At 41.2% G+C, this 7,656-nt stretch overlaps 1 long non-coding RNA gene across 1 annotated transcript in view; it reads right to left on the bottom strand.

Annotated features, from left to right (window-relative positions):
- Positions 1 to 369: 369 nt before the first annotated feature.
- The window catches only part of LOC108543507 (uncharacterized), a 42,726-nt gene continuing 35,439 nt past the window's right edge, over positions 370 to 7,656 (bottom strand). The window contains exons 3-4 of the long non-coding RNA XR_001889594.1: positions 6,543 to 6,679; positions 370 to 1,267 (exon numbers count right to left, since the gene is read on the bottom strand). This is a non-coding gene — a long non-coding RNA (uncharacterized LOC108543507). The remainder of the gene's footprint in view (positions 1,268 to 6,542; positions 6,680 to 7,656) is intronic.

Raw genomic sequence — 7,656 nt, forward strand, 5'->3', positions numbered from 1 at the left:
TCATCCTCGAAAACTAAAGCTGCTCTCATTGTTAGCCTGCCTAATAACATTTCTTGGCTCCCTGTTGTCTACAATAAGAAAAATCCAAACTCCATGTTTTACAAAGATCCTCATCTGCTTCCAAACCAATTATTATTATTATTATTTTTGCAGTCTTTCTGTCACCCAGGCTGAAGTGCAATGACACAATCTCATCCACTGCAACCTCCACCTTTTGAGTTTTAGCAATTCTCCTGCCTCAGTCTCTGGAGTAGCTGGGATTACAGACACATGCAACCACACTCAACTAATTTTTATTATTTTTAGTAGAGACATGGTTTTGCCATGTTGGCCAGGATGATCTTGAACTCCCGACCTCATGATCTCCCCACCTCGGCCTCCCAAAGTGCTGGGACAAACCAAATTTCTAGTGTTGGCTCTTGTCTCTGTCTTCCACATCACTGCCACACTGAATAATTCTTTACTGCCTCTGCTGTTGCATGGGTTGTTCTTTTTGTTGTGTTTCCTTCCCCTTTCCCCAGCAAAGAACATTTACTCCTCTGGTGAGCCCCATCTCAAATACTACCTTTTCTAGGGAGAATTCAGTCTTTTGTTCCTAATAACTGTTACCCCCATCTGTCAAGTCTGTCTGCTCTAATTTATCTGTTAACATGTTTCTCCCACCTCAAAAATATTTTTTCCATCTTCTTACCTAGCACAATAGCATGGTTGGTGTTCACTGACTACTGTATTTTGATTAGTTTTGCCACGTACGCTGGTGGCCTGAATAAAGGAAGATGAACGTGGGAATAAAGAAAAAGACAAAAGAGTATATTTGGAAGAAGGGGTCAGGGGGTTCCTTGCTTCTAGTGAAGAAGAGCCCTGAGTTCTAGAGCCTTTTTTATTTATTGAGTAAAGGATATTGGGAGAAGGGGGTGGTTGTCAAGTCAGCTGCTTGACTTAGTGTCGGCCTGTATGACAGCATTCTTTGAACAGTAGGCTCCAGATGTCCCAGTAGATAATCTCAAGGAGCACGGCACCAGGGAGTGGCTCCCTTCAGCATACCTTCCGGTGGCAGATGCAGATGCGAGTTTGTCCACATTCTGCATTCACGATAAACAGTTTGCTGTTTGATCATATAGCCTCCAGTGGAATGCTGAGTTGATCACAATCCTCAGGTTTCTGGCTCCCATCATCTCTCCCTTTCTGTTTTTGCTTTAATTGAATGAAGGTAAGGCCAGGTTGGGCAGCTTTATTTTCTGATTGGCAGTCCATCTGATTTTACAGACTTTGAGCAGAAAACAGAGACAGAACAACATTATTCCCAGAACTACATATGAGATGTTAACGTGGTACTTTAGATGGGTCGAAGGACTGAGGCTCTCCAAGCCTTGCTGAAATTCAGTCCAGGCTTCTAAAGAAGGCTGAAACTCTTGAGTTTTTTTTAAATCAATAATTTTTTTTTTTTTTTTTTTTTTTGTAATTCACCAATGTCAAAGGTGATGTTGGATGTGAAAGCTCCCTGCAAATGGACTTTTACAAGGTTCCATGGATACCCACTTTGGTTATATTCTAAGTTGGCTACAGAAATATGAGTGTGATTAAAATGATAGCACAATTGCTGTTGCAACCGTAAGCTTTGTACTTGTTCCCCTAACCACAGAACCATGCATTTTAACATTACCACTTCAATTTGTAACTCAGTGTTAATTTTACTCTGAAGTAGCCATGCTTTGTTGGCTGTATGCTTCCAGTTCTCTACATACTGAGCCATTTGAACAGAACTATGCAAAGCTACAGAGGACAGTATAACAGAAGTTATTAGTGTGACCAAGGAAACAATATCAAAAATTATCATGCTTAAGGCTCTATGGGCACGATGAGTAAGTTTAGTTAGGAGAAGTTTCACAAAGTGCAAAACAGGGGTGGCATCCCAAGACTCAGATTGATGAGAATCCATAGCCCAGGAATGTGAACCCAAATCATCAAAGTAGAGATATTACGTGTTTGCCATGTGCTATGATTAATTCAGTGATATAACCGGCAAGATTTACAGGTCTACCCCAATTTGGGTATTGTTTATCCGGAGCTGGTCCCTCTTAGTGGCCAAAAAGACATAAGGATTACAACCACAAACCGTAAATTGAGTGGGGTTATTCTTTACAAATGTAACATTAAGATTGTGTTGAGTAGCAGTACTGGTATTAGAGAGTATTCCTACCCAGATACTACCATTTATGACAGCAGTGCTGCTTTCCATATTGTTTCTTGAATTGGACCTTTCCTCCCTAGATAATGCCATTGAGGAAGAGGTGTGCTAAAGCCTGCTCCATGCCAAGCAATCCAGGTGGCCGACTGGGATTGGATCCCGGTGTGGCATAAAGAAAGAGTATTCAAAGTTTGCCACTAATGGCAGTGAAGTTTGTGCCATGATTTCTGATTTTCATCTTTTCCATCTAGTTGACCTTTAGTTCCCCAATCCACAATGTCTCCTGTTAACATAGATTGTTTTCTACCCAGTGAGCCAAGACACTGGGTCCATGGAGAGAGGTCAGAACTATTGAAGGTAATCCATTCCATATAGTCAGCACAGTTGGGGTGATTGTGCCGGGAATGGTTGGTTAGCACACCAGTTACACAAATAGAACCAAGACCTAATAAGTACATAACTTTTCCATGGTGACTCAACCATGCTTGTGCTTCAGTTGTAAGACAACTATGGTTGAGTGACATCTTTGTAGTGATACACAAGGACAGTCCTTCCAGTGGGGTAGTATAATTGATGACATTGTTCTGAGAGTCTAACTGTTCTATGTCAGGGGGTTGGGGTCCTGGAGCCCATGCTCCCTGATCATGATAGATCTCAGGAGGACTGTCACTCCAAAGTATAGGTAGTACTACTGGGGGATCGGAACCTATGCCCAATATGTTTTTGACTCTGCAAAGGGAAAATATACCACACAGGGCATTATGGTTAACATGGCCAAGAACATGGAATCAGGGGTTTTTGTCTGGCTTTGATACTCCCGTAGTTTCTCAGCTTCCTGTGTGGTTTCCTTGAGTGTCCCCCAGGTGATAGGGATTGAAGTCATCATGACTCCAGTTGGCCTTCTCTCCATCTTTGCACTCAGGCTCAGCTGGCCCATGGCCCATACCAGAGGGACCGGGCCCATGGTTGACCACCATGGGTCCCTCCAGTCTTCCATTCCATGGTTGCATGCACCTTGAGGGCACCCATACAGTTTGTCCAACTGCTGTAAAAACACAAGAATACCCTCGTCCCCACATCAGTAAATCCACTGTACCTTTCCATTGTCCTTCTTCCAGATATTTCCATAACACTTTCAGATAAACTTTCCTAATTTCCTAAATTCCTAATTTCCTAACACTTGCCAATGTCTTTCTGCTGCAGTCTTACCACTGACACAAGGAGTCAAAAAATTTAAAGTAAATAAAGTTAAACGTAGTTTTGTTTGAGGTGGTGGTTGGTCTTCGATCCCCTTTTTTTGTTTTTTCAATATGTGTTGTAATATTTGATGTGCCTGGTCTATAATGTAAGGAATTCCTGTTTTATGGGTCATAGCCCAAAGCTGTAGGAAATTTTGAAAAGCATGACTAGTATAAGCAGGTCCATTGTCAGTTTTTCATTGTTTGGAAATCACCATATGAGCAAATGGCGACAGACAATGTCACCATACATGACCAGACGTCTCACCTCTTTGGCATGTAGCATGTCTCTGATTAATAGAAGGCACAGAGAAGGCAAATCGAGGCTTATCCTTCTCATGTAATGGTACAGTAAAGAAAAAAATCTTTAAGATCTATTACTAGAAGAGGCTAGTTTTTAGAAATGGCTGCTGGGGATGGCAAGCCCCACTGTAATGCACCCATTGGTTTAATTTGTGCATTAATAGCTCTCAACTCATGCAGCAGTTGTCATCTTCTGGACTATTTTGGGGATAACAAATATTGGTGAATTCCAAGAACTGATTCCTCTAAATGTCCTGCATCCAATTATTCTTTCACCTACAGATGATATTGAGCTAGCGCCTCCTGTGTTAGGGGCCATTGATCCATTCACATAGGTTTGTCACTGAGTCATTCTAAAGGTAAGGCAGTGGGTGGTGGAGAAGTATCAATGACCCCAATAATAAATCCTGATGTCTCAATCCTTTTTTGTCTGTCTTTCCAGTTACTGATATTCGGTTAGGGTTTTCTTGTAGGAATTTTTCTAAACTTTTCCCACTCTTACATCTCATGTCCTTCAACATTTTAAATCCTAGGTTATAAAAGTTTTCATTTGTAAGTCTCATATCCAAGGCTGTAAGTCTTGACCCTATAAATTGATAGCTATATTTGCAACATAAGGCTGGAAGGTACATGATTGTCCATCCAGACCAAGACAAGGTAAAATTTCAGCACTGTGTCAAACACTTTGAGCTGCTCCTACTCCCACTGGCATTGTGGAAGTTAGTCTGAGAGGCCAGGATGGGGGCCGATCCTTACTGGATATTACTGACACATCAGCTCCTGTGTCCATAAGCCCACAGATTTTTTGCCTGTAATTTATATTACACAGACAGGTCTATTAGAAGCTATGGGTTGGAATAGATAGATTTCGCATGTAGTTGTGCTGCCAAATCCTTTATTTCCTCATTTCTCCTTTCGTGGAGAAGGATGTAATTTGCAGGGGATAAGCAATAATTGCGCTATATATTCCCCTGGTTCAAAAACCCAAAGATCTTGTGACATTAAAACAATTTGAATTTCTCCTTCATAATCGGAGTCAACTACTCTGGGGACTAGTGATGCCTTGCAAGTTAAGGCGGCTTTTGCCTAAAATTAGTCCCATGTGTTCTGCTGGCAAATGTCCCCAAATGCCAGTGGGAACTTCGGTAGGTTTGTCTTCTCGAATTAATGTAATTCTACCTTTGGTGGCGATATCTAATCCTGCACCTCCTAGTGTTCCTGGGAGAGGGAATCAATATTCCTCCTGGGACCCACCCCTGAAGTGGGGTTGTGGTCTGAACTGGGAATGCCCTCATGGTTTGGGGGCCTGGGTCCAGGTCACCTTCTCATTTCCTGACAGGGGAGTGCTATTCTGATGAAATTTTGAGTGGCATTGATGAGCCCAATTATTTCCTTTGTACAGAAAGGACAGAGTCCTGGCATTTTTTCCNCATTGTAAGGTCCTTTTTGTCCTGAGGTCTGGTGGCATTCCTTTTAAAATGTCCAGTTTTTCCACAATTATAACATTTTCCCACTTTAGGGTTTGATCCTTGGCTCCTTTTAGATTTGTCAACTACTAAACTAGCTATTGCTTAAGGAAACATCATAGAATGATAAAATTCAGTTCTTACATCCTGACAGGCTTCAAGGTAATTTCCCAAGCTCTTTGCAGATCTCACAGGAGCCCCTGCATGCTTGCAATCTGCATTTGCATTTTCATAGGCTAGAGTTATGGTAAGCATTTCTGCAGCAGAGGCATGAGTGATCTGAGGCTGCACTGCATCTTTCAGCAGTGCGATAAATTGTGCATAAAGCTGTGATCCCTGCATGACATGTAGAAAAGACTGCACTGGAACTCCCTCTTCAGGAACTGTGCTCCAAGCATGCTGGGCGGCTAAGGCAGACTGGTGGTAAGTGGCCTCTACAATGGGAGTGTTAATTGTACCAGATCTGAAAAGGGGCCACAGCTCATCAACATTTCCTCTGTAGTGTTTCCTTGAACAGCAGTGCGATTCTGCCTAGCCTGGTCTGCACACATTTCTTGCCAATTTAAACCCCATGTCAGATATGCACTGGTGGATAAGCAAGTGCAAGCCAAAGGTTTTTTATCAAAAGGTGGAAGGTGCATGGCTCGGAACACCGATTCGAACAGCCCTATAGTGAACGGGCTTTGTACTCCATTATTAACCATGTTAGTTTTTAATTCTTTTAGTAATTTAAACTCTACAAGAGTGTGTTCATGTAAAAGATGTGGTGGATCATTCAGATCAGGCCTTATGGTAATAAGAAAAGCACAAGACCCCAAATGTTCCCCCGCCATAGCAGAAGCATGCAAATTTTTCTGTATGGGGGTTTCTACTTCTGTTATTGAAGTGGGTGGCAGAGGCCAATTCTCCTCCCCTTTCTCCTGCTCATTACTTTCAATATGCACTATTGGAGCAACAAATTATTTTTTTAATTCTTGAAACTCAGAAACTGACTTCTGTTGTCTGACAGAATAAGGAGACAGTAGCAGTAGGATCATGCGAAGCAGACCCCAAGTAGAAAAAACAGAAGGGCCTAATTTGAGGCCTTTTTGATGAGCCCGTTTCAATCTCTCTCCTCCTCTGTCCCAATTTTCCACATCAAGAGTGCCTGCCTGTGGAAACCATGGGTTATGCATAATAACCTCCTGCAGAAGTTTAATGTCTGTGAATTAACTTGAGATCCAGACTGTTTGTTTCAACAGAACTTTAGGCAACTGCACATAATGTGTTTCTTCAACAGACAAAAGCTGCCCCATGGTACCTTGATTCAGAAACTTCCCATTCCCAGTACTTTTTTAGAGCACTGACCTTATATCCACTGCCAGCAGATTTGTCCCCGGGTCCCCATTCATCTTGTGTATTTCACTTCCTCTGCTCCAGCAGATCTTCGTTCACATCCTCAAAGTCCCTGTTCGTGACACCACTTTGTCACTGACCCTGGTGTACTGAGCAAAGGAGGATGAATGTGGGAATAAAGACAAAGACAAAAGAGTATGTTTGAAAGAAGAGGTCAGGGAGCTCCTTGCTTCTAGTGAAGAAGGGCCTGAGCTTCTAGAAGGCTCTAGAAGGGCTAATTTTTGTATTTTTATTAGAGATGAAGTTTCACCATGTTGGTCAGGCTGGTCTCGAACTCCTGACCTCAGGTGATCTATCTGTCTTGGCATCCCAAAGTGGTGGGATTACAGGCATAAGCCACTGTCCTCAGACTTGCATGTTGATTTCTAATATAAAAGTGAGATTTTTGAAGAATTTGGAGAAGAGACACATGTAAATTGCAAGCTAAGGCCTAACTATCACTACATATTTGGCAAAGGAAGTGGACATAAACTACCAACTTCGACACATCTGTCATTCAGTAGTTTGCTGCTAGGTGGAAGATATAGGTGCTTTCGTGGCAAAGAATGTTTAATTACAAAAATTCTAAAAGAAGAGTTGGCTCAGCTTAAAGAGAAAAAAATGCTTGTTAATGCCTTGTTGCTGTTACGCTGTGGCCTTTAATAATTATAAGCATTTTTAATGGATTTTAGTTTGAACATTAAATTCAATAGGAAAAATAAGTGCACAGATAAAAGACACAGGTCATTTCAGAGCCTCAATGTGTAAACCCATTTTCTCTACTTAGCGTTTTGTTCATTAGTGGTATGAGTTAGTAGGAGTATTGGTTTGAATATAATTTGACTTCCCTTTATTCCATTAAAAAGTAATGGAATGGAATGGTTTTAAAATTGAATGCCAAACCAGAAACTTATAGAATATAAATCTTGCTTGATGTGTATGTGCAATGTACACACTTGATAATAATTATGTATCATATTTATAAAAAGAATTATTTTTACTGTTTTAAGGAAACTTACTTTACACTGATACTTTATAATTAAAAACGACAACAAAGCACTTCTCTAAATACACAAAATCAAAATTT

This window comes from Rhinopithecus bieti, unplaced genomic scaffold, assembly GCF_001698545.2.
Source record: "Rhinopithecus bieti isolate Rb0 unplaced genomic scaffold, ASM169854v2 scaffold_24982, whole genome shotgun sequence".
Lineage (NCBI taxonomy): Eukaryota > Metazoa > Chordata > Mammalia > Primates > Cercopithecidae > Rhinopithecus > Rhinopithecus bieti.